Source organism: Bos indicus x Bos taurus, chromosome X (genome assembly GCF_003369695.1).
Source record: "Bos indicus x Bos taurus breed Angus x Brahman F1 hybrid chromosome X, Bos_hybrid_MaternalHap_v2.0, whole genome shotgun sequence".
Taxonomy (NCBI): Eukaryota; Metazoa; Chordata; class Mammalia; order Artiodactyla; family Bovidae; genus Bos; species Bos indicus x Bos taurus.
The window spans coordinates 141,976,583-142,002,564 of record NC_040105.1 but is presented as its reverse complement, the minus strand read 5'-3'; the positions used below and the strand labels follow the sequence as shown (position 1 = coordinate 142,002,564).

The following is a 25,982-nucleotide window of genomic DNA, read 5'->3' as shown; positions in this document are numbered from 1 at the left end:
CATTTGAGTGACTTTTTTTTTTTTCCATTAACCACCAAGGGAGAAGCTCCCTGTGTTTGCAGGGAGGAGGTCACCAACCCGTGGCCGTGAGCTAGCGATCCAGAACAGACTCTGGACCTCACTCTCAGAGAAAGTGGCCAAGCTGTACACCAAAGGAGCTACTTTCACCTTGGCTCTGAGTAGAGACACACTGTTTACCTGTCTCCCAGACTCTTTGGCATCTAGGTCTGGCCTCCTGTGAGTCTCAGTCCAGAGGAGCTGTCTGCAGGGAGGGGGGGGGGTGTGTGTGTGTGTGTGTGTGTGTGTGTGTGTGTGTGTGTGTTGCTCAGTCCTGTCCAACTCTTTGCAACCCTGTGGACTATAGCCTGCCAGGCTTTCAGTCCATGGAATCCTCCAGGCCAGAATACTGGAGTGGGTTGCCATTTCCTTCTCTACGAAGGAAGCAGAGGGGAAGTAAAAGGAAAAAGCTTCCAAATTTTTTTTTCTAATATTTCCTGGTGAGTCATGTAATTTACCTTGACTTCTGCCCTCCAATGAGACACACCCCTTGGCACTTGTCTCCAAGAGAGGGTTTTAATCATCAGCATTGTGGATTTCTTTTAATTTTATTTAATATATAAGTTGTAGTTTGGAAAATTGCTCCCATTTAGAAATACTGTGAATTGAGTAGAATACAGGAGGGTTGCTTGATTGGAGCTGAATGGACGGAGAAGTAGTGGGTGGCTGGAAATCCATGCTGTTTCTGAGAACAGCAGATTTTTGAAATAGCACTGTATCCCTGGAGGCTTGGGTGGCCCTTGCAATGGACTGCTATGTCCTTAGCCCTCCCATCCCAGTCCTTGAAGGCCAGGGAGGAACTGAGTCACCACCCCACACAGCCCAGAGACACCACCCTGAGTGCATCCATCCAGGTTTCCATCTCTGCTTGGCAGGCCTGTTTGCCTCTTCTCAGCTCAAAACGTTCCCACCTGCCCTTAATAACCCATTAGACTCTTATCCATGAAATGATCCAAATCCTTCCTATTTATTCTCAGTCTGCCCCATGTCTCTAGTAACTATACCTTAAACATTTACACAACGTTGCTGTTGTTCAATCACTAGGTTGTGTCCAACTCTTTGCAACCCCATGGATTGCAGAACACTAGGCTTCTCTGCCCTTCACTATCTCCCAGAGATTGCTCAAACACCTGTCTGTTGACTTGGTGATACCATCCAATCATCTCATCCCTGTCACTCCCTTCTCTTCCTGCCTTCAATCTTTCCCAGCATCAGGGTCTTTTCCAGTGAGTTGACTCTTCCATCAGGTGGGCAAAGTATTGGAGTTTCAGCTTCAACATCAGTCCTTCCAATGAATTACTTCCAATGAATATTCAAGGTTGATTTCCTTTAGGATTGACTGGTTTGATCTCCTTGCTATCTAAGGGACTCTCAAGTTTTCTCCAGCACCACAATTTGAAAGCATCAATTCTTCCGTGCTCAGCGTTCTTTATGGTCCAACTCTCACATTCATACATGACTACTGGAAAAACCATAGCTTTGACTATACGAACTTTTGTCAGCAAAGGAGCAAGTGTCTTTTAATTTTGTGGCTGTAGTCACCATACGCAGTGATTTTGGAGCACAAGAAAATAAATTCTGTCACTTTCCACTTTTTCCCCATCTATTTGCCATGAAGCGATGGGACCAGATGCCATCATCTTGGGTTTTGAATGTGAGTTTTAAGCCAGCTTTTTCACCTTTTTCACCCTCATCCAGAGGCTCTATAGTTCCTCTTCACTCTCTGCCGTTAGAGTGGGATCATCTGCATATCTGAGGTTGCTGGTATGTCTGTCAGCAATCTTGATTCCAGCTTGGAATTCATCCAGCCTGGCATTTCACATGATGTACTCTGCATGTAAGTTAAATAAGCAGGATGACAATATACAAGCTTGACGTACTCCTTTCCCAATTTGGAACCAGTCCGTTGTTCCATGTTGGGTTCTAACTGTTGCTTCTTGTCCTGCATACAGATTTTTCAGGAGACAGGTAAGGTGGTCTGGTATTCTCATCTCTTTAAGAATTTTCCACAGTTTGTTGTGATCCACACAGTCAAAGACTTTAGCATAATCAATGAAGCAGAAGTTTTTGGGGAATTCCCTTGCTTTTTCTATGATCCGACAGATGTTGGCAATTTGATCTCTGATTCCTCCACCTTTTCTAAATTCAGCTTGTACATCTGGAAGTTCTCAGTTCACATGCTGTTGAAGCCTAGCTTGGAGCATTTTGAGCCATCACCTTGCTAGCATGTGATATGAGCACAATTGTACTGTAGTTTGAACATTCTTTCACATTGCCTTTCTTTGGGATTGGAATGAAAACTGACTTTTTCTAGTCCTGTGGCCATTGCTGAGTTTTCCAATTTTGCTGGCATATTGAGTTGCAGCACTTTCACAGCATCATCTTTTAGGATTTTAAATAGCTCTGATGGAATTCTGTCACCTTCATTAGCTTTGTTCAAAATAATACTTCCTGTAGGTCTGATGAGGTCTTTACAACCTCCAGATATTCTTTGGATTATATAACTTCATTGTTAACACTAGCAAGCGGGTACTCTTTCTACCCCCTTCTGATGCCTATGTCAGAAGCTTTCTCTATCTCCTTTATACTTTAATAAAACTTTATTACACACACACACACACACACAAATAATGCTTCCTAAGACCCACTTGACTTCACACTCCAGGATGTCTAACTCTAGGTGAGTGATCACACCATAGTGGTTATCTGGGTCATTAAGACCTTTTATGTATAGTTCTTCTGAATGTAGCATTTATTTTTTAAAAAAAAATATTTATTTTTAATTGTAGGATAATTACTTTACAATATTGTGACGGGCTCTGCCATACATCAACATGAATCAGCCATAGGTATACATATGTCCCCTCCCTCTTGAACCTTCCTCTCCATCTCACTCCTCTAGGTTGTCACAGAGCACCAGTTTGAGCTTCCTGAGTCAAACAGCAAATCCCCACTGGCTATCTATTTCACACATTTCACACACTACTCTTTCAGTTCTTCCCACCCTCTCCTTCCCCCTCCATGTCCACAAGTCTGTTCTCCATGTCTGTCTCCACTGCTGCCCTGCAAGTAGGCTCATTTCTAGATTCCATATATATGCGTTAATTTTTCATCTTTTAAATAAACTTCTTTGGGACTTCCCTGGTGGTCCAGTGATTAGAACTCAGTGCTTTCACTGCAGGGTCCTGGGTTTGATCCTTGGTCGGGGTATTAAGATTTTACAAGCTGTGCGCCACAGCCAAAGAAAAAGAAAAAATGTAAAGGAACTTCTTTGATGTCTGCAGTGGAAGGGCAAGCATCTCCTGGCTTGTGGCATTTGGCATGGGCACCTGGTATAACCCTCCTCCACCCCCATGCCCATTTTCTAGATGCAAATTGGCTAACTGATGCAGGATGGTGGTTTCTGCTTCACAGCCTCTCCCAAGGTGGGTTGGGCTTGGTGAAGGCTGGCAGGGTGAAGGCCTTCCCTTCCTGCCACAGGGCTTAGAAAGAAGATTGGCATGTAACTTTGTCCCACATCCAAAGGACACTTCTAACAGTAGTCCGTTCTTCATAGGAAAAGTCTGAACCTCAGAATCTTAACTATAAGCAGATTCAGAGACCTAAGACAAGCATCTGCCCTATTCTGTCCAGAATGAAAACCAAGTCAGCTGGAAGATTTGAAAGCAGCTTTCTAGAGTTTTTTCCTATCGTCAGCTATTCTTCCCACAAATTTTTTTCATCATGTGATGTTGCTTAGCCTACCTCCTCCATGTAAAATTGAGGTTTGGCTGCAGGGGACAAACTCCCATGCTGAAAACTCCGCATGCCTCACATCAAGCCATTGGCATTTCTGGTATGCTCACCCCAAGAGAAAGAACAAGTTCCCTGAGAAACTTCTTTCCAGGGGAGCAAAGCAGAGTTAAGCAGATGATGCAAATCTGCATTCGAGCGGGACAGATGGACAAGAAAAGGAGACCGAAGCAGGGCTGTAACCAGGTAAGCATCAGGGTTGGAGGAAGGGATCCTGCACAGAGGATGGGGCCTAACCCAGGCCAAAAGGCTTTGGGGAGGAAGATCATACCTGATCTGAGGCTGGAGGGGTGAGCGGGAGTATGTCAGTGGAGACAGGGTAGCAGCCTCCTGGCAGGGCCACTGGAGTATGTATCAGTGCACAGAACAAGTACCAGGAGATGTAAGTCAGCCAGTTTGGCAGTAAGATGGGAGCTGGGGAGTAATTAACAGCAACTCTGGAGAAGAAGTAGACGGGGGTCCAGGTCACGAAGGGTCTTCAAGGTCATGCTGAAAGAGGAACAAGGTATTTTAACCTCGAGGTAGCTGGGAGCCATAGGTTTCTAAGCAGGGGAGTAACAGGATGGGATTTTAGAAAAATCACTCTTGGAGTCCCGTGGAGGATAGATGTGTCAGGAGAGACAAGTGGGGGAAAACACATCATTCAAGCAGTGTCTTTCAGGAGAAACACTTCAAGGAAAGCCAGGCATCTGCTGAGAAGTTCAGAGACCCCTGTGGAAGGGAGTGGCCTTCAGACTTTGTTTTTTGTTTTTTCTTCTCCATAGCCTTGGCTCAAGGCTTCCCAGGTGGCACTCGTGGTAAAGAACCCACCTGCTGATGCAAGAGATGCAGGAGGCATAGGTTCAATCCTGGGGTGGGGAAGATCCCCTGGAGAAGGAAATGGCAACCCACTCTAGTATGCTTGCCTGGAGAAGCCCATGGACAGAGGAGCCTGGCGGGTTACAGTCCGTGTGGTCCCTAAGAGTCGGACACAACTGAAGAGACTTAGCACACATGCAGCCTTTGCTCAAACGAAGCTCACCTCAGAGCCCCAGATGTAAAACTGACAAGCGAGGAGCTAGTGAGGTGAATCTGGGTTGGACCTCGCCTCCCCACCGCCTGCATCCATTTTAGACCAGTGGAGGGCGCACAGCGGCCCCTGGAGCAAAATTGCCAAAAGCACTCAGCCGAACCTGGCTTCCAACCTGCTACTCATTAGTGACCTTGAGCGAATCACTTACCTCTCTGAGCTGCAGTTTCCTCGGCAGTAACATGGGACCAATACAAGCTCCCTTGCAGGGATGTTGCAATGATTCGAGAAAACACAATGCACACCACCTAGCAATCCGCAGGACACATAGGAAATAAGAAATAACAGTAAATGTATTAATTAACAAATTTATTAAAGAATTTATTAGGAGACTTCCTTGGTGGTCCAGTGGTTAAGAATATGCCTTCCAATGCAGGGAACACAGATTCAGTCCTTGGTTGGGGAACTAAGAGCCCACATGGTGCCACTAAGACCAGATGCAGCCATATCAAGCAATAAATATTTTTTTAAAAGGAAAAAAAAAGAATTTACTAACAAATTCTCATTTGGAAAAATTGAAAGGTACTCAGCAGGCTCTAGTGGTGACCTGCATTGTCCCACCACCAAAATGTGTCCATGATTGCAGATTATTTTCCTTTTGTACTACATGAGTGGCTGCTCCTCAAAGGAGGTATTGGTTCCTCTGCTGATGTTGTTCACCACCTACCCATTTTTACTTTAGATACAATCAAAACAAGCTGACTTACCTTGTTCTCAGCCCACAGAAGTCAAAGCAGCAACTAAGTAATTGCCCACCAACTATTAAACAGGTTAGCTATTATTTCCAGATAAAGTCATAAACTGGACTTACAGCTAAACCTGAAATCCTCTGAAGAGAATAAAAGCATACAAGTTGCTCATCTCCTGACCCTGTTATCTACAGAAATGCCCCCTCCTATCCCAGCCTACATAGCCTGCATTCCACACCCATCCTCCATCTTCGCTCTTTCCGTTCATTTTAATGAAGGGAAGGAGCATGCCTGTCTCCTTTCAAGATGTAATGCATGCTCTCAAGCCTGCCTCCTCCCACAGCCTAATTCCATCAGTTGTCCCTCTTCTGTATCTTGGAGAGCGCCCTCAGTTTAGTTTAGTGCAATAAACACTTGTTGACCACCTACTAGGAGCCAGGCTTTTTGGGTGACAAACACTTTCCAGCCAAACTTTTTCAAAGGAAGGTATGTTCCCTTCACATCTCCATTTCCTTACCTCTCTCTCTCTCTCTTTCTCTTTTTTTTTTTTTTTTTTGCTGCCTTACAGCTGCAGGCTCCAGAGCACATGGGCTCAGTAGTTACTGTGTATGGGCTTAGTTGCTCTACGGCATGTGGGATCTTAGTTCCCTGACCAGGAATCCCACCCATTGCAAGGCAGATTCTTAACCACTTGACCAGCAGCGAAGTCCCTCCATTTCCTCACCTCTTAATCACTCCTCTGCATTCTGGCTTCTGCCTCCGCCACAAAGGTCTCCCAGAACGACCTGAAGTGGAGTGAAAGTCACTCAGTCGTGTCCTACTCTTTGCGATCCCATGGACTGTGAATTCTCCAGGCTAGAATACTGGAGTGGGTAGCCTTTCCCTTCTCCAGGGGATCTTCCCGAACCAGGGTCTCCTCCTGCTCTGCGGGAGGATTCTTTACCAACTGAGCTATCAGGGCCCAGCTGCCAAATAGAAGTCCTCACCTTTGTTTACTTCTTGGCAAGCACGCATGTGTGTGTTTGTGCTCAGTTGCTCAGTTGTATCCAACTCTTTGCGACCCCATGGACTGTAGCCCACCAGGCTTCTGTGTCCATAGGATTTCCCAGGCAAGAATCCTGGAGTGGGTTGCCATTTCCTTCTCCAGGGGATCTTCCAGACCCAGGGATCAAACTTGCATATCCTGCATTGCCAGGTGGATTCTTTACCACTGAGTCACCTGAGAAGCCCATCATTTCTTGACAGCACTGACCAGTGTGAATTATTTCCTCCTTGAAACTCTCCTCTCTAGTATTCCATGACTTCCTATGGCTTCAGTTGCTGGCACTTACCAGGCTAAAGTCTTGCAAAGTTCTCTTCCCTTTACATTCTCTCCCTAAGACATTTCATTCTTTCCCCACTCAACCCACCCCCACTCTGCTCCAGCCACATAGGCCTCACTGTTCCTCAAAAGAGCTGTGTTCTCCTGAACTCTGGGATTCCTATATGCTATTCCCTTTTTAGAAACACTCTCCCTCTATTCCTTGCCCCCTTTTACCTGGTCTACTCTTACTCACCATTCAAATGTCAGTTTAAATGTCACCTCCTTGGGGAAGTCTTCTCTGACCCTCAGGCTATGTTAGAACTGCACCTTTGCTAATCCTTATCACACTTGAGAAGTTATCTGTGCAGTTATTAGATTGATATCTCCCCTGCTCCATGTGTATGTACATGCTCAGTTGCTCAGTTGTGTCAAACTCTTTGTGACCCTGAGGGCTGCAGCCTGCCAGGTACCACTGTCCATGAAGTTTTCCAGGCAAGAATATTGGAGTGGGTTGCCATTCCCTTCACCAGGGGATCTTCCCAACCCAGGGATTGAACCTGCATCTCCTGCATTGGCAGGCAGATACTTTACTACTGAGCCACCTGGGAAGCCCCTCTTCTGCCCCACTAGACTTAAATCCCACGAGGGCAGGAACCAAGTCTGTCTTATTACCACATTGTCCCTAGTTCCTGGTAGATGGAAGGTGCTCAATAAATAGGTATCCATTGGCAATGGAATCATAGATTTGACCTCAAAAGCACAAGGCACAAAAGAAGAAATAGATAAATCGAACTTCATCAAAATTAAAAACTTTGGGGCCTGAAAGGAAACTACCAAAAAGAAAAAAAACAACCCACAAAGTAGAAGAAAATATTTGCAACCATATATCTCATAAGGGTCTGTGCGTGCTAAGTCACTTTAGTTGTGTCAGACTCTTTGCAATCCCATGGACTGTAGCCCAACAGGCTCCTCTGTCCATGGGATTCTCCAGGCAAGAATACTGGAGTGGGTTGCCATGCTCTTCTCCATGGGAATCTTCCTGACCAAGGGATCAAACCTGCGCCTCCTGTAGCTCCTGCATTGCAGGTAGATTCTTTACCCCTGAGCCACCAGGGAAGCCTAGTATCCAGAATATATAGAGAACTCCTACAATTCAACAACAAAAATATAAACAGCCTGATATAAAAAATGGCAAACACTTGAATAGACACTTCTCTGAGATATGAAAATTGCCAACAAGCACAGGAAAATATGCTCAATATCATTAGCTGTTTGAGAAATCAAATCCAGAATGAGATACCACTTCACATCCACGAAGGTAACTATAATCAAAAAGTCAGATCATAACAAGCATTGATGAGGATATACAGAAATTGGAACCCTCGTGTTCTGCTGGTAGGAATGTAAAATGGTAGTCACTTTGGAAAATAGTATGCCACTTCCTCAAAAGTTAAACATGGGATTACTATATGTAATGCTGTGATTTATGGGGCTTTCCAGGTGGCGCAAGTGGTAAAGAACCCACCTGCCAATGCAGGTAGATGTGAGACTTGGGTTCAATCCCTGAGTCAGGAAGATCCCCTAGACAAGGAAATGGCAGCCCACTCCAGTATTGCCTGAAGAATCCCATGGACAGAGAAGTCTGGTGGGCTACAGTCTATGGGGTTGCAAGGAGTCGGACATGACTGAAGTGACTTAGCATGCACTCACGCAATAATATAATTTATGATAAGAAACATGTATTTAGTCTTCAACCCCATTCCTGGTGCAGAGCTGCTCCTAAAACCCTTGGAATTTCCTATGATAAGAGTGAGAAAGGTGGCTTTTGTATGTTAAAAGGTGATTTTTGGGAAAGCCCTTAGGTAACCTAAGGTTAGGGGCTGGTTGCCAGGGCAGGGGGTGGAATTTTCAGTACCACCCCTGCCACCAACCTCCAGGAGGAGAGAGGGGCTGGAGGCTGAATCAGTTATTGGCCAGTGATTTAATCAGTTGTGCTTATCTAATGGAGCTTCTGTTAGTGCGCGTGTGCTACGTCACTTCAGTCATATCTGACTCTTTGTGACACTATGAACTGTAGCCCACCAGGCTCCTCAGTCCATGGGAATTCTCCAGGCAAGGATACCGGAGTGCCATGCTCTCCTCCAGGGGATCTTCCCCTGGATCTTCCCTGCCCAGGGATTGAACCCAGGTCTCCTGCATTGCAAGCAGATTCTTTACTGCTGAGCCACCAGGGAAGCCCAATGAAGGACAGGGTTTGGAGAGTTTCCAGGTTGGTTAAACACATGGAGATTTGGGGAGCATGGCGCCTTCAGATTGGGCATGGAAGTGCTTAACCTGTTCTTCATACCTTGCCCTTTGCACCTCTTCCATCTGGCTGTTTCTGGGTTACATCATTTTATAATAAACCAGTGATCTAGTACACAGGATGTTTCTCAGAGTTCTGTGAGCCTCTCTAGCAAATGAATCGAACCCAAGCAGGGGATCTCTGATTTATAGCCAGTGGATCAGAAGTATAAGTAACAGCACTTGCAACTGGCCTGTGAAACCCAAGGGGTGTGGTAGTTGGAAGCTCCCATCTGTGGCCTGTCACTCAGAAGCACAGGTGAGAGTCTGGGGTTGTGACAACCATCTGAAGGGGTGGGACCAGGGACAGTCTTATGGGATTGAACCTTGGACCTATGGAACCTGATGCTGTCTACGTGTAGTGTCAGAAATGAGTTGCATTGTAGAACACTCAGCTGGTGTTGGAAAATTGTTCGTTGTTCATTTCAGTCAGTTCAAGTGGCTCAGCTGTGTCTGACTCTTTGCGACCCCATGGATTGCAGCATGCCAGGCTTCCCTGTCCATCACCAACTCCTGGAGCTTACTCAAACTCATGTCCATTGAGTTTGTACCAGAACCTATTTACCATATGACTGAGCAATTCACTCTTAGATATCTACCCAAGAGACATTAAAATATAAACATATGTGAATGTTCATAGCAGTATTATTCATAATAACCAAAAGATGGAAACAATGCTGTTTTCTACCAGCAGAGGGAAGGACAAACAAAATGTGATGTAGCCATACAATGGAATCTTATCCAGCCATGAAAAGTGATGAAGTACTGATTCATACCAGCTTTCCTGGTGGCTCAGTGGTAAAGAATCCGCCTGCCAATGCAGGAGACATGGTTTTGATCCCTGGGTTGGGAAGACTCCCTGGAGAAGGAAATGGCAACCCACTCCAGGATTCTTGCCTGGAAAATTCCATGGAGAGAAGGAGCCTGGCAGGCTACAGTCCATGGGGTCAAAAAAGAGTCTGACATGACTTGGTGACTAAACCACAATTGATTCTTGCTATAACATGAATGATCCTTGAAAATATGTGCTAAGTGAAATAAGCTAGTCACAAAATTCCACATATTATATAGTTCCATTAATATGAAATGTCCAGAATAGGCAAATTCTGGAAAGAAGACTAATGGTTGCCTAGCATTGAAGAGGATGAGGGATGGGAGAGGGGTGATAGCTAAAGGGTAGGAAATTTTTTTAATCATTTTTTTTTTATTGGGACTTCCCTGGGCCCAGTGGTTAAGACTCTGCACCTCCACTATAGGAGGCAAGGATTCAACTCCTGGTTGGGGAACTGAGATCCTGCATTTGGATTCTTTCCCATTATAGGTTATTACACGATACTGGATATAGTTCCCTGTGCTGTACAGTAGGTCCTTGTTGATTATCTATTTTATATATAGTAGTGTCTATATGTTTATCCCAAGCTTCTAATTTCTCTTAATCTAATCCTCTTTTTTTTCCCTAATCCTTTTTGGTTTGTTTTCTATGTCTGTGACTATTTCTGTTTTGTAAATAAATTCATTTGTATCTTTTTTTAGATTCCACATATAAGCAATATATTTGTCTTTCTCTGTCTGATATACTTAATATGATCATCTCTAGGTCATGTTGCTGCAAATGGCATTATTTAGTTCTTTTTTATAGCTAATTTTCCAATATATATCTGTACTACTTCTTTATCCATTCCTCCATTGATGGACATTTAGATTGCTTTATTATTGCAAATAGTGCTCCGATGAACACTGGGGTGCATGTATCTATTCAAATTAGAGTTTTCTCTGGATGTATGCCCAGCAGTGGGATTGCAAGATCATATGGTAGCTCTATTTTTACTTTTTTAATGAACCTCCATACTGTTTTCCACAGTGGCTGCACCAGTTTGCACTCCTACCAGGGAATGCATGAAGTGCAGGGAGTGCAGGAAGGTTCCCTTTTCTCCACACCCTCTCCAGCATTTAGTGTTTGTAGACTTTTTAATGATGGCCATTCTGACTGGTGTGAGGTGATACCTCATTGTAGTTTTGGTTTGCTGCTGCTAAGTCGCTTCAGTCGTGTCCGACTCTGTGCGCCCCCATAGACGGCAGCCCACCAGGCTCCCCCGTCCCTGGGATTCTCCAGGAAAGAACACTGGAGTGGGTTGCCATTTCCTTCTCCAATGCATGAAAGTGAAAAGTGAAAGTGAAGCCGCTCAGTCGCATCTGACTCTTAGCGACCCCATGGACTGCAGCCTACCAGGCTCCTCCGTCCATGGGATTTTGCAGGCAAGAGTAAAAATTGAGTGATATTGAGTATCTTTTCATGTGCTTGTTGGTCATCTGTATGTCTTCTTTGGAGAAATGTCTATTTAGGTCTTCTGCCCATTTTTTGGTTGGGCTGGGTTTTTAAATATTTTGATTCATTTATTTGGCTGTGCCAGGTCTTAGTTGTGGCACTTGGCATCTTCGATCTTTGTAGCAGCATGTGGAATCTTTAGTTGCATGTGGGATCTAGTTTCCTGACCAAGAACTGAACCAAGACGTCCTGCATTGGGAGCATGAAGTCTTAACCACTGGACCAGCAGGGAAGTCTGGCGTTGTTTTGTTTTTTATATTAAACTATATGAGTTGTTAACATTTTTTGGAAATTAATCTCTTGTCAGTAGCATCATTTGCAAATATTTTCTTCCAGTCAATAGGTTGTCTTTTCTTTTTGTTTATGGGTTCCTTTGCTATGCAAAAGCTTTTAAGTTTAATTGGATCTCATTTGTTTATTTTGTTTTTAATTTATTTCCATTACTCTAGGAGGCAGATCCAAAAGTATTGCTGTGATTTATGTCAAAGAATGTTCTGTGTATGTTTTCCTCTAGGAGTTTTAAAGTATCCGGTCTTACATTTAGGTCTTTAATCCATTTTGAATTTTTAAAAAAAAATTTTTGGGTTTATTTTTTGTATATGATGTTAGAGAATGTTCTAATTTAATTTGTTTGCATGTAGCTATTATTCCCAGCACCACTTATTGAAGAGACTGTATTTTCCCCATTGTATTTTCTTGCTTTCTTTGTCATAGATTAATTGACCATAAGTACGTGGGTTTGTTTCTGGGCTTTCTACTGGAAATTTCTTTTTAAAGTGACAAAAATGTTCTAAAATTGACTGTGGCAATGGTTACACATATCTGTAAATATACTAAAAACCACTGAACTTTACACTTTAAATGAGTGAAGTGTATAGTCTGTGAATTGTACCTTAATAAAGCTGTTACTTAAAAAATAATTAAAAAAAAAAACAAACAGAAAGAAGCAGAGACAAATATCCTCTTAAATTTGAAAGCAGTGAGAACACACACAGAGTTATTGAATTAATGCAAGAGAAGTGAGGAGAGGCAGCCTTCAGAAAGGGAAAGAGGAAAAAGTATATAAATAGAAAGCTGACAGAGGAACTAAAAGAACTAGAGCAATGAGTCCCCAGATGTGGAGATAAGGCTCCTTCCAGGCCTCATAGAGCCTGAAGCATCCCTGTAAGCTCAGTTCAGTGTGATAAACGGCGTTCACATAGGGGCCCTGGGTCATTACAACCAGACTAAGTTGTTTAGTATCTCCACTGAAGAAGGCAGAGAAGTTTATGATGCTTCCTAAGTAAGTACCAGTCTAAAAGCTGGGGTTCATCAGGGTGTACTTCTCAGTCATCCAGAAAATGTACTTTATGGAACACACTCAACAGATAAGGTCCTCCTGGATTGATGGTCTTTTGATATGTCAACTTGGCAAGCCTACAGTCCCCAGTCACTCAAACACTAATCTAGGTGTTTCAGTCAAGGTATTTTCCAGATGTAATTAAAGTCCATAGTTAGCTCACTTGAAGTAAAGGAGATTGTTGTTGATAACCTGAATGGGCCTGATTTAATCAGTTGCAGAGCCTCAAGAGAAATTCTGCTGTTAGATAGCAACTTCAGCCAGTGGACGGCCGGTGCCTGTGAAGTCCTGTCTGCTTTCTTGAAGGCCTGCCCTGGGAATTCCCAGTTTGCCTCTTCGGGTCTCATAATTGCAGAAGCCAATTTCTTGCAATAAATCCCTTAACATATATCTCCTACTGGTCCTGCTTCTCTGGGTGAACCTTGACTCATACCAAAATGAACTATGTTACTCTGGGATAATAAATTTGTGATCAAATTAAAGTTTATTCAGATAGAACATGTCTAATGCCTGGATAGTGGTTTCTAAATACCATTCTTCAATAAAAGGAACCAAGGTTCCTTGTTTGCTTGAATAAATGGCCGATTCTGGGCCGGGGGAGTATTGGATTATATCATAAGTATAAAATAAGCACCCATAAGTCCATCTTGATATAAAGAAATGATAGGATAAATAAATAGGGAAAAAGAAACAAATCTCCCATGCAGAAAAATTTCAGATAATTTATGGAGATACTCAACCCTTGAAGAGTTAAAGGGAGCATAACTCCCCACTTCTTAAGAAGTGCTGACTGCATGTGCTGACTTCCCTTCAAAGAGTACAGTTGGAAAGGGGGGAAATAGAGTAACTGTACCGTGGAGAAACCTGATCAACACTGCTTCAGCCAGTTGATCAAGGTTAATATCAACAGTGATAAATCACGGTGAGAGTACATACCCTTGAAATGACCTGATAAGAACAGCCCTTTACCTCTGTGATCTTCCTTCCCCAAAACTTATAACCAGTCTCATAATGAGAAAAGCATCAAACAAAATCCAATAGAAGGGCATCCTACAAAATATTCGACCAGTACGCCTCCAAACTGTCAAGGTTGGGGATTTCCCTGGTGGTCCAGTGGTTAAGAATCCACATGTCAATGCAGGGGACATGGGTTTGATCCCTGGTCTGGGAAGATTCCACATGCCGTGGAGCAACTATGCCTGTTCACAGCTCTATAGCCCATGCTCAGCAACAAGAGAAATCCTTGCACAGCAACAAAGAGCCTGTGTGCAACCAAAAATAGTCACATACATAAATATTAAAAAAACCCAACAACCTGTCAAGGTCATGTTGTTGAACCCAAGTTCATGAGCCTGACACACAGTGAGGCCAAACCAACCAAAGCATCAGTGTTTGGAGCAGAGAAAGGTTTATTGCAAAGCAAGGAGTTCTGCTTTAAATCCAGACGTTTCAGGTTGTTAGGCCTCCCTGTGCATTGGGCCCACACACTTGAGTTCAACAACAGTCATCAAAAACAAGGAGAGTCTGAGACACTGTCACAGCCAAGAGGAGCCTAAGTGTGGAGCCCTATACCCAAGTCACAGGTGTGGAGCCCTGTACCAAGGTCATAGGACAAAGATCTCAGGGAACTGTTCAGTTTAGATCCGGAAGCTCATGGCAACAGTTGCTATGGGGCTTGGTCAGTTCCAGAGATTTTTGTCCTGTGACCTTGGTACAGGGGTCCACGATGAGACCTAACTACCATATGCAAGTGGTGTCCTGGATAGGATCTTGGAGCGGAAAAGGGCAATTAGGTAAAAACTAAAAAAATCTGAGTAAACTATGAACTTTATACTATCCTCTCAACTTTTCTGTACATCTAAAACTATTGTAAAAATAAAGCTTATTAAAAAATATTAGATCAGGAAAAAATCAGATAAATACTTCTGAATATGTACTCTACAAGATGTTTTTTTTAAGATAACTAAGTTAAATTTATTTTAGTTTCTGGTCACACTGCATTGTTTCAGGATCTTAGTTCCCTAACCAGGGACTGAACTCAAGCCCACAGCAGTGAAAGTGCCAAGTCCCAACCACTGGTGTGCGTGCGTGCTAAGTCGCTTCAGTCGTGTCCGACTCTGTGTGACCCCATAGACGGCAGCCCACCAGGCTCCCCCTGTCCCTGGGATTCTCCAGGCAAGAACACTGGAGTGGGTTGCCATTTCCTTCTCCAATGCATGAAAGTGAAAAGTGAAAGTGAAGTTACTCAGTCGTGTCCGACTCTTAGCGACCCCATGGACTGCAGCGCACCAGGCTCCTCCATCAATGGGACTTTCCAGGCAAGAGTACTGGAGTGGGGTGCCATTGCCTTCTCTGGTCCTGTATCCTAGTCAATGCCAAATGAGTGGCTTTTCTACCCCGCAGAGATGTTAGCAAGTAGCCCCCCAGTAGGTAACCTCATTTTCTATTTCATCAAAAAGATAGAAACCACCTAAAAAGAATTTGTTCAACTTCCTGCAATCAAATCTATGAACTGACCTGCATGTGCACTCATTTTTCCCTTCCTGTGCTTTGATATAGTAATGACAGTTACCACTGATGCAGTGTTAACTATGTGCCAGGCACTACAGTGATGTGGACAAAAAAAATGTTGCCTGCCGTTTTAGTAAATAAAATGTCACCTGCCATCAAACCAGCAGCCACTGAAGACGCCTTGACGGCGCACCCCAAGGAGAATTCTGGAGAGAGAGAAACTGGATACTGGCCCTAGATAGTTAAGAGGCATATCTAAGAAATGACTTCTATAGCCCACACCCACGTTTTCCCATACAGAGAAAAGCACTAAAATCATTAACTTGAGATGTTTTTGTGTGATTAGCAGTAATCTTTTCCTGTTTGACTACATTTCCCCCCATTTTTTCTCCTATATATCCCGGCTCCTCCCTTATTTCTCTGGAACATTTCCTCAGAGCTCTCTGAGAGTCTGTCTCCTGGGCTATAGTTCTCAGTTTTTCCAGTGGTCAGGTATGGGTGTGAGAGTTGGACTGTGAAGAAAGCTGAGCACCGAAGAATTGATGCTTGGGAACTGTGGTGTTGGAGAAGATTCTTGAGAGTCCCTTGGACTGCAAGAAGATCCAACCAGTCCATTCTGAAGGAGATCAGCCCTGGGATTTCTTTGGGAGGAATGATGCTAAAGCTGAAACTCCAGTACTTTGGCCACCTCATGCGAAGAGTTGACTCATTGGAAAAGACTCTGATGCTGGGAGGGATTGGGGGCAGGAGGAGAAGGGGACGACAGAGGATGAGATGGCTGGATGGCATCACTGACTCGATGGACATGAGTCTGGGTGAACTCTGGGAGTTGGTGATGGACAGGGAGGCCTGGCGTGCTGCGATTCATGGGGTCGCAAAGAGTTGGACACGACTGAGCGACTGAACTGAACTGAACTGAATGTCCCCAAATAAAACACAATTCACATATTTTAGATTGTGGGACGGTTTTTTTTTTTTTTTTTTGGAGGGGGGCTTTTTTTAGTTGACAGCAAACATATTGCATGCATTATCTCCTTTAATCATCACGCTCAAAATTCTGAGGTAGGTTCTCATAATTTCCCCATTTTGTAGTCAAGGAAAACTGAGGCTCAAGGAAAGCAAGTGACTTGTCCAAAAGTGTCACAGTCAGAAGGTAATAGAATGAAGTGTTCCAACCCAGACTTGGGAGTTTGACCTCTTAATTCCTGGAGTCTGTTTGTCTGTAAGACAAACCCCGAATCCTGAGTTCTGACTCATCACTTCTCAGCCCTTGGGAGCTTTGGTTCAGTGACTGCATACAGTCCCCTCAGTCCTCCTACTTCTTCCCTTCTGGGCCCTTCATATCATTATTCAAACAAGCTGTCACTCAGGTAAAAAAAAAACCCAACAGCTTTCTCCATTTCTCTCTTGACTCGCATCTTCACTCTCCAGCTGTCTATGGAATACCTTTACCTGAAAGGCTTACAGCCACCCCAAGCTAGATGCAGACCCCAAACTGAACCAGCTTGATTACTCACTCTACTTTCCCACCAGAACAGTATTCTCATGGTCTTTCCCTCTCAGCAAATGACACTACCATCCACCTTCTTAAGCCAGAAATTTGGGTGTCATCCTTGCCACCTCCCTCTTCCTCTTCCACTTATACTCAGTCACAAGTCTTGTTGATTCTAGGAAATCTCTCCTCTGCCCATGTAACTCTGTCTCCACTGCCTCTGCCCTAATGCTGGTCACCATCCTTTTTCACCCAGATGACAAACCACAGCCTCTCACTAGTCTACTTCTAGCCAATCCTGCCCCATCCCCAGCCAGTCTGATCTCAGCACTCCACACACTAACCTCAGTGGTTTCTTAAACCCAAACCAGATAGGCGTCTGTCAAGTTTCAATCCCTTCAGTGTTTTTCTGGGCCTCAAGATGCAATCCAATCTCTCTCTCAAGGTGTCAGGTCTCCTAGTAATCTGGCCTCTACTTATTCTCCAGCTTCCTCGTTCATCACTACTTCCTCTTGGCACCCTCTCCCACCACCCCCAAGGATGTCCCCTTTGCATACTTCTGCCACACAGAGTGACTTTCAAGTCCCTAAAATAGTTCTCCTCGTGACTGGGCCTTTTCACCATCTGTCTCCTCTGTGTAGGATATGAACACACCACACTCCACCCACCAGATCTAATTCCTCTTTGGCCTTGGGGGCTCAGCTTGCTCTTCCTCAGCCCCTCCTTCCCTCCCATGTGCAGGATAGGTTCCCAAGGACCCAGTGCCTTCCTCACCACAGCACTTAGCATCAGGGTCCCTGGCAGTCGGGACACTCGCCCGCCCCCTGCAGACTGTTAGCCTGTGAAGATGGGGACCTGTTGATACGGCTCACCACTGCAGCCCAGCACCCAGCACCCTGTGTCTGCCTCTGTATTAGGTATTTGCAGAATGAACAAGTTGGGGCTGGAGGCTTGAATTTAGATCTGCAGGCTTTTTTTTCCCTTTGGAGCTCATTTCTCTTCTGTTCCCATGCTCCCTTTGGTGAGCACTGTGGAAACACTTTTCCTAATGAATCAGATATACATTTAGAGAGTCACAAATGTGGCCTTAGAGGTTCATGATTCTCGAACCAACTTCCTCATGTTGAGTGGCAGAAAACTGAAGTCCTCAAGGTGACATGGTTTGTCAGTAACAGGCTCGTTGTAGCTGTAAAACTGGGACTAGGCCTCAGATTTCTTTTTTTTTTTTAAGATTTATTTATTAAATTTTTTTAAGCTGTGGTGGGTCTTCATTGCCACACATGGGCTTTCTCTAGTTGTGGAGATTTAGGGTTTTAGGCTTCAGTAGTTGCAGTGCATGGTCTCAGTAATTGCAGCTCTTGGGCTCTAGAGTGCTGGTTCAGTGGTTGTGATTTATGGGTTTAGTTGCTGCAAGGCATGTGGGACCTTCCCAGACCAGGAATCAAACCAGTGTCCCTTGCATTGCAAGGCAGATTCTTAACCCCTGAACCACCAGGGAAAGCCCTCAGATTTCTTGATTCCAGTATTCCCGTGCTCTCTCTCCTGCCATGCTGTGACTGATTAAAGACAAATATGAGTTCTGTGATACTCTTCCCAATGACAGGTGGGGTCTCTATCCCCCTCCCTTGAGTCCAGGTAGGCTCCACGCTTAGACCAATAAAATACAGCCAGAGAGATATACTGGGCAGAGCCCACACTGAACATGAGAGATCCCACCAAAAAATGTATTAAGAATTTCAAGATCACAAAAGCAGAGCAGCAAACTAAGCACAGGGTCCCGTGTGACTGTGTGGGTCAGAAGCCGGGAAGCTGGTCCTCCTGTCAGTTTCTGGGTCCTTGGAGACTGGCAACAGCTCCTGTTCCTGTCTCCTGGAACACTCAGTCAAGCCAGCTGCAACCTCAGCAATTGACTACCTTGAGATCACCACACTGTGAGAAGCCCAAGCCACACAGAGAGGCCTGGTGGCTCAGATGCCATGTGCAGAGTAAGGCCAAGCAACACACCCAGGCAGCCAACATGTGAGTGTAAAAGCCAGCTTGGGAGTACACTTCCCAGCTCCCAACCCACAAAGTAAAAATGATTACAGAAACAAAATGTTGCTTTTAGGTCACTGTTTGGGGATAGTTTGTTACCCGACAATTGATAATGGAAAAACATACTATCTCTAGTGTTTTTCAAAATGTGAGTGAAAAGGTGTCTTTTAAAACACAAAGCTTTTGTTTGTATAAAATGTTGCCATTCTGGGGTCCCCAAATTACATGCTAAATATATGTGTATGCATATTACAAACATATGAGGGTCACTTTGGTGATTTCAAGATGCAAAAATGTATCTCACACTAGGGACATATACTGTTTTGGCATCGGCCTTAACCAAACTTTTTAAAAATATGTGAGTTCAGAATACTTCCCTTGACCCTGAGGAATACTTCTCTATCATTGCACTTATAACACTGTATATGTGTCTACTTCCCAGTTCACATCAGTGTTTTTCAAACTGCAGATGCAACTTATTAGTGGGTTATGACATTCATTTTTAAAATGCACTTATTATAAAAAAAATACACAAGCATGAATCACACATAAGTATTAAATCAATAAACTTGTAAGGGCATATGTGTGGCCACTGGACTAGACTATGAGATCCCTCAGGAGCGTCCACGTGTCACTTATTCACCACTGTAACCCCAGCAGCTGGCACACTCTTTGGCACATGTAAATGTTCTATAAATATTTGTTAAATGAATGAAGGTTATTCTTCCCTGTTCCTATTTGGAGATGAACATCCTCACCTTCTTGGGACTGTTTACTGTTTTCTTAGCACTGGGCTCCAGACTTCAACTTTCTCCCTAATTTAACAAGTCTTATAGCAGCTTATATTTTATCCATTCACTTTCAGTTTTCAGTTTGCACCTGAATGTCTACACCAGTGTCAGCTTTCTGTTATTTTCTGCTGAAACAGATATTGTCCATCCCCTCCCCAATCTGGTCAAAAAATAAAAGAGGAAGGAGGGGGGCAGGGAGGAAGGACAGAAACAAGGAAGGATGGATGGAAGGGAGGAAGGAACGAAAAAGAAAAAAAGAAGAAAAAATATTGGTTAAAGGTTTATACCAGGAGGGGCTTCTGCCTGCAATGAGGGAGACCCGGGTTCAATCCCTGGGTCAGGAAGATCCCCTGGAGAAAGGAATAGCTACCCACTCCAGTATCTTGCCTGAAGAATTCCATGGACAGAGGAGCCTGGTGGGCTACAGTCCATGAGATCGCAAAGAGTAGGACATGACTGAGCAACTAATACTTACACCAGAAACTCTGAAACATGATTGCTGCTGCTGCTGCTGCTAAGTCACTTCAGTCGTGTCTGACTCTGTGCGACCCCATAGATGGCAGCCCACCAGGCTCCCCGTCCCTGGGATTCTCCAGACAAGAACAATGGAGTGGGTTGCCATTTCCTTCTCCAATGCATGAAAGTGAAAAGTGAAAGTTAAGTCACTCAGTCATGTCCGACCCTCAGCGACCCCATGGACTGCAGCCTACCAGGTTCCTCTGTCCATGGGATTTTCCAGGCAGGAGTATTGGAGTGGGGTGCCATTGCCTCCTCCGAACATGATTGCTACCATTTACTAAGTCCTGGCAATAGACTAGACACTTACTCACTTCTATTTTATACATGCTCAGGGAGCTTAAGTAACTCCCCTAAAGTAGTGAATGAAAGGTACATGATATAAACCCAGACCTGCCCAGCTGCAATGCTTTGTGAGCTTTCCCTGTCACTCTGCAGTCTCCATGCAATTAACCAAAGCACAACCCAGAGGGTTATGAAAAAAAAAACCAGCAAACAGTATGTTTCCTCTGCCAACAAATGGGGAACTAACTCGAGTAGTCACCGCCTTAAGGTAGTTGTTTATGATGTAGACATCATTGGTGGAGCTCGACAGCCTTTGGTGATTTATAAACATACCAGGGACTCACTCGCCCATCAGCATGTCTCCTTGAGCGCTTTCAAACGCATGCTTAATCAGTCAGTTTCACCCCTAGGTTTAGGTGTATGGCTGGCCATTTTATTTTAAAATCAATGGTCCATTTTCAAATAGTTTTAGGTTTATAGAAAAGTTGCAAAAATATTACAGGAAGTTCCTATATACCTTGCATTCAGTTTCCCCTACAGTTATTTTCTTTTTTAAACATTTTTTATTCCAGCAACTTCCTTGGCAGTCCAGTGGTTAAGACTCCATGCTTCCACTGCAAGGGGTTCAGGTTTGATCTCTGGACCAGGAACTAAGAGTCTGCATGCTGTACAGTGTGACCAAAAATTACACAAAAATTTTTTATTACAACCACAATAATGAATTGATAACAACAGAAAAAGTTACCTCTACCCTTTGCTGTTTGGAACCCACCCAAATAAGTGACTCAGAGAACTCTCAGAAAGAGGTGCCAGGGTGTGTGTAAGGCAGCTACAAAGCCTCCTGCAGAACAAGCAGCTCCAGATAAGAACCTGGGACTCGTCCCTGAGTGTCTGGAGAGAGGAAACATTAGACTCTAGCTTGAACTCCGTACAACCCAAAGCAAAGAATTTGGTCTCAGGTCAAAAAGGTATGTCTTTTTCAAATCCCACAGCTCAGAGATTTATGTTTCAGGGTTATCCCTGGTGTCCTTGACATGTCATCTTTCCCATGTCTCAGTATTCTTGGAAGCCTCTGAAAATACTCACAGAAAAGAGCAAACTTAAACAGTTTGGGTGGTGGTGACACAACTGGATTCACGCTGTGAAAATTCGAGGTACACGCTTAGGGAAAGGGCACTTTTCTGTGTATATGTTGTATTTCAAGAGAATTTTTTTTAAATGGCCTGTAATTCCAGTATTGATAGTAGTGGGAGTTTTGGTGTTTTGTTAAGAGGAGAGAGTTGTTAACTTTCTTTTTCTTTGCTTCTTCTAGAAAATGCCTCTGGCCTGGCCTGTGCTGTTGGTGTTGGCTTTTTTGGTGCGTTTTTTCTATCATTTCTCTCACTCAAAGATAGGTATCTTTGTCTTTATGAAACATTTCTAAAATATCTGTATTATCAGCTCTGCTGGAATCTAAATTATTCAAATTGGTCCGGAGAACACAGTTCCATTTAGGATCAGGTGAGTCCTGTCCTGCTGCTTCTAGGTGGCCTCGTCAGTGACCAGAATTCAAGGGCAGGCGTCGGCCCCGCAGTGTGTGGTGACAAGGTACCCCAACAGAGGGTGAGTGCTGGGAAGTTCTCACCTTTCCCTACTAGTTACGCCTGAGCTTTCACGATGTGCCTGAGTCTCCAATTCGTCCCCTAGCACCTTAAACCCCAGTTGCCTAGCTACCATGCATGCACGTGCACACACACCACTGGCCTCTTTGCGAACCTGGGTGAGGCCTTCCCAACTCCCCAGGCAAGTCATCCGTCCTTCACTCCTTGTAAACACACGTCAAGGCACACATTTTGTACTGCTCTTACTCCTGTATGTGTCCCTTTCCTCATTCATTCAACAAATTTACTGAGTGCCTGCTTTCCTCACTCAACAAATATATCTATTGGGCAGCTCTGTTATGCCAGATGCTGGTACATAAAAGCAATCAGCAATGAGCAAGACTGACCTATCCTTGTAGAGCTCAGTCAAGTGAGGGAGACAGACATCGATTAACTAACCACATATAGACCTTTACAGTTACAATCGGGACGGAAAGTCAAGGGGTGATTTAAGAGGTACTAAGCAGCAGGACCTGAGTAGATTGAGGGGAGAGGGGCAGTGAGGGAAGGTCACCGCCCGAAGGTGCAAAGTAGCTTGAGATCTGAAGGATGAATGGGAGTTCACCGGGTGAAGGGGGAGAATGTTCCAAGTCAAGGGAATAACAGTGGGAAGGCTGAGGTTGGGTGGAGCTGTGCTTTGAGTGACCCAGAGGCCGGTGCGGCTGGATCCAACTTTGAGTGAAGAGAGGGTGGGAGCCACCCCTACTCCTTTGGGGCCATGTTAAGAGTGAGATTTTTCCCAAGAGTAGTGTGAAGGGTTGGAGGGGGGAGTGGTGATCCCAGCACATCTGTCTCAAGAAGCTGACTCTGGCTGGCTGCAGTGCTATTAAACCACGGTTTCTCAATTTCGGCACTATTGACATCTTCAGCCAGATAATTCTTTGTTGTGGGCTTCCCAGGTGGTAGAGTGGTAAAGAGACCGTCTGCCAATGTAGGAGACGCAGTTCGATCCCTGGGTGGGGAAGATCCCCTGGAGAAGGAAATGGCAACCCACTCCAGTCCAGTATTCTTGCCTGGAAAATTCCATGGACTAAGGAACCTGGCAAGCTACAGTCCATGGGGTTCAAAGAGTCAGACACGACTGAGTGTGCGTGAACACACATGTATACACACACATACTTCTCTGTTGTAGAGGATTGTCCTATGGAATAGGTTGTTTAGCAACATGTGTGCATGCTAAGTCACCTCAGTCGTGTCCGACTCTGCAGAATCCTTGGCTAAACATCCTCTAGCTGCCACTGGCACCTCCCCTCCCCCCATATTTTGCAACCAAATGTCTCCAGACAGTGCCAAACGTCCCCTGAGGGGGAAAGTTGCTCCCAATGAAGAAGGATCAATTGGTTTTCTGAGGGTCTGCCACCTTCCCTCCCTGCATTCCCAGATGGGCATATGTGACATGCAAAGGCATAGACTCACGGCATGCTCTCGACTGCAATACCCAGCAGGTCGTACTTGCTTCTGGCTCCTCAAATACTCATTTTACATAAGCATGGGCTTCATGTTTGCTTCTCTGGGCTAAAATACTCTCAGGGAAGTGTAAATGGTTAATATTTCACCCTGCTCTTTTCAAGAAAAATCAATTCCCTGTTCAACCTGGTTCTCATTGACATTCCTGCTGAGAGCAGTCACCTGCCATAAGTTACTCAAACTGTTAGTGGCTGTTAGCAGGAATGAGGATTGTGTAACTTTTCTTTTTTTTTTTAACCCTGGTCGCCACAATGAAAACATCAAGTCCTAACACTAGACTGCCAGGGAAAATTTTGAGAACTGTTTCACTTTTTTTAATCTGTAAAATGGGAGGATTATCTGGTAGAACTGATCCTTTACAGACATTACCATTCAATCCTTAAAGTGCAAGTTGCTCAGTCATGTCCGACTCTTTGGGATCCCATGGACTTTACAGTCCATGGAATTCTCCAGGTCAGAATACTGGAGTGGGTAGCCTTTCCCTTCTACAGGGGATTTTCCCAACCCAAGTCTCCTGAATTGCAGGCAGATTCTTTACCAGCTGAGCCACAAAGGAAGCCCAAGAGTACTGGAGTGGGTAGCCTATCCCTTCTCCAGTGGATCTCTGGTTCAGGAACAGAGCTGGGATTCAACTAGAGGCAAGTGTAAGGCCCAGGATTTTAGCTCTTTAGTCACCCTATTCCTTTCTTTCCAAGTCCTCAAGGGATTACTCTACTCCAAATGCAAATCCTGGAAATAGAAGGGAACAGGTCTGTATCTAAAGGCTGATATACAGCATCAATTCCACACCAGCTCTGCCTGATTCCCCCATGCCAACCTGCCCCTTCCCACCATCTTCAGTTCCTGTGTCTTATTTTTGCTTTATCCAGGCTTCCCAGGTGACTCTGTGGTAAAGAATCCACCTGCTAAAGCAGGAGACACAGGTTTGATCTCTGGGTCAGAAGATCCCCTGGAGTAGGGAATGACAACCCACTGCAGTATTCTTGCCTGGGAAATCCCATGAACAGAGAAGCCTGGTGGGCTACAGTTCATGGGGTCCCAAAAGAGTCAGACTGAGTGACTGACCATGAGTACAGCCCACACCAAAAGTTTTAGTTCTGCTCACTCCCCTTTATTCTCCCTTTCCCTAGTCATTGAATCAACTGCTTCTGTGCATTATTTACTTCATCCTCAAAGCCCTTTGAGGGAGGTCCCATTGGCCCCATGTTGCAGATGACACTGAGGCTCACAGCTGGTGCACCAACAGAACTGGAATGCAGACTCTGTAGTCCTGTTCCTCCAGACTGCCAACTTTTGGCCACGACTCTGCTGCTGCCTGCTTCTTAGGTCACCACAGGGTTGACTGTCTTTCAAAACCTGATCTTACACTGCACCTCTTAAAAGTAAATGTTAAGTCCTACACGTCTCAAAGCTCCTATTCCTCCCTTCAGGAAGTAAGGGATCTGGTCCATGGAGAGAACAAATACTGGGAGCCTGGCACTGCAGTCCATGGGGTCGTAGAGCCTGGTATGACTAAACAAGGTGGTGTGGAGCCACTGGATCCAGGACCTGTCCAACCCTAGGCTCAAAAGAAACAAACCCCTTTTACTCGGCCAACCAACCCATCCAAAATGTCTATCATTTTCTCTTTCAACTTTAACCCTCCTTTTTAAGGTCTGTAGAGAAAGCTCCCTTTGCCATGTGACCTTAGCTTTTTCACAAATTCCCTGGGCTTCAGGAATTCCCACCTACTCTGATTGGTAAGGCTGAGGTATCCCTAAGACTCCAAAGTGAAAGTGAAGTAGCTCAGTTGTGTCTGACTCTGCAACCCCATGAACTGTAACCTACCAGACTCCTCCCTCCACGGGATTCTCCAGGCAAGAATACTGGAATGGGTTGCCATTTCTTTCTCCAGGGGATCTTCCCAACCCAGATCTCCCGCATTGCAGGGGGATGCTTTAACCTCTGAGCCACCAGAGAAGCCCAAATGGTTAGTAATTTCCATCACATGACTGTCAATTGTTATCAAGTTCCTCTCCTTGCTGTTCACACAGTGGCAGCTGTCTTTGAATATAAAGCAACGACTGATGCACTAAGAAGAAATATTTGAAACCTAGGATTCATCAACTAGAAAATGTGCTTCTAAGATCTGTCGGTAGCGCCCATGTTCCTAGGCTGGTTATTTGGCAGCCACTCTAAAACTTCTCAGAGAAGGCAATGGCACCCCACTCCAGTACTCTTGCCTGGAAAATCCCATGGGCGGAGGAGCCTGATAGGCTGCAGTCCATGGGGTCGCGTCGGATACAACTGAGCGACCTCACTTTCACACATTGGAGAAGGAAATGGCCA

At 44.7% G+C, this 25,982-nt stretch overlaps 1 long non-coding RNA gene across 1 annotated transcript; it reads right to left on the bottom strand.

Moving 5' to 3' along the window:
• Positions 1–3,191: 3,191 nt before the first annotated feature.
• Positions 3,192–6,458, bottom strand: LOC113887764. The gene is made up of 3 exons (XR_003509815.1): positions 6,332–6,458; positions 5,070–5,166; positions 3,192–4,338 (listed from the first exon to the last, which is right to left on the bottom strand). It is a non-coding gene; the product is annotated as an uncharacterized LOC113887764 (long non-coding RNA).
• Between the last annotated feature and the right edge of the window lie 19,524 nt (positions 6,459–25,982).